Source organism: Schistocerca cancellata, chromosome 6 (assembly GCF_023864275.1).
Source record: "Schistocerca cancellata isolate TAMUIC-IGC-003103 chromosome 6, iqSchCanc2.1, whole genome shotgun sequence".
Lineage (NCBI taxonomy): Eukaryota > Metazoa > Arthropoda > Insecta > Orthoptera > Acrididae > Schistocerca > Schistocerca cancellata.
The window spans coordinates 319,077,900-319,079,421 of NC_064631.1; positions in this window are offsets into that span (position 1 = coordinate 319,077,900).

The following is a 1,522-nucleotide window of genomic DNA, read 5'->3' on the forward strand; positions in this document are numbered from 1 at the left end:
GCTTCACAGATTAACTGAGTGCCTAGATTGATGACTGGAATATGTCTAGTTGATGACAGTGGGATAACAATATCCTCAACAGTGAACAACCATGGAGAGCAATTTTTGTTACGCGTGCTCGTTGAAACAGCTTTGATAATTAGGAGCTCTGAGCTTATAAGTCTATGACCATTTGTAATAACTGCAGGAAGTCCCATCTGAGGATAATATCATGAGTACATTCTGTTAAAATGACAAATTCAAAATGCCATATTCTGTCATTTTTTAATACAGAGTGCCCAGGCTAGAGGTATATGCAAACGAATTCTTATAACGAAAGAATTCGTCTTTTTATGTTGTTGGGTAAATATGCAATTGACTGAGACAGAGACACTCCCAAGACATGATGTTCACCATTTCACGAACAGTGTCAAGTCACATGGTGTATGTGCACCAGTGACAAGCACACCTATTTGCACATGTTAGGGAATTATGCAGTTCCAGAGATGTTTCCCAATGACATTTTCCAGCAGTATAGTGCCATCCCCACCCCCACCACCACCACACCATTATTATCATGGGATGTTACCACATTTCTTCATGAGACGTTTCCTGAACCCTGGATAGGAAAAGAGGGGGGCCTTCCGTCACCTGGCCTACTTGGTCTCCCAAAAGGCTCTGTTGGGTTTCAGACTAAGGGTTTGAAATCTGGTAGATTTCTGACAACGGATCTACACCACACCTGAGCCTATAACATCTGTCAAGCTGAAGAAAATGTGGTGAGAAATGGAGTACCATTTCGATATCTGTCAAGCTACAAATGGTGTCCACACTGAACTGTACCAACATGCATAAAAATGTTTCTGATCCTATGTTCAATGTTGGACAAATAAAATTATAAACCTTAATAGGTACTGAAATATAGACAACCTCTTTCATATCATGGACTATAGTCTTCTTTATCTGACAACAGTACGCACCTGACATTATAGAAAAGGAAGTTGACTAGCATCAGGACAGGTTGGCTGTCAATGATAGCATCAATGAGATTTCCTGACATCTTGGTGACTGTCATCCATGGACAATTTTCGTCTGGGGTTGTCTCACCTCCACAGATGGTCACCTCATCTAGGTTTCCTAAAATTGGCAGTTAGGCAAGCTTCTGGTAGCTCTGTAGAGTGACAGGGAATGACTATGGCATGTTGTGGAGTGATGTCTCACAGTTCAGCTAGGTTCATCTGAAATTGATTAGCATGAATAGGTTTTGTGGCAGTTGATGTCTTGCAGCACAGTAATCATCAAAAACTTGCCTTTGTTTTCCGCAATAATCTACAAGGGCATCCATAGTGAAAATGTAGCAGTGTTCATTCTTCTGCAAGACATTAAATTTAGAGGAGGAGTTGACTGTACCTGAGTTGGTTGGGTGCATTTGTTGGCTGAAGCATAAATCCGAATTGGCCAAGTCCATTCTTCCTGGCACAATCAACTGATGGCAGCAATTGGTGCTAAAGATCAACAAATCTCTTCTTTGACATCCTCTATT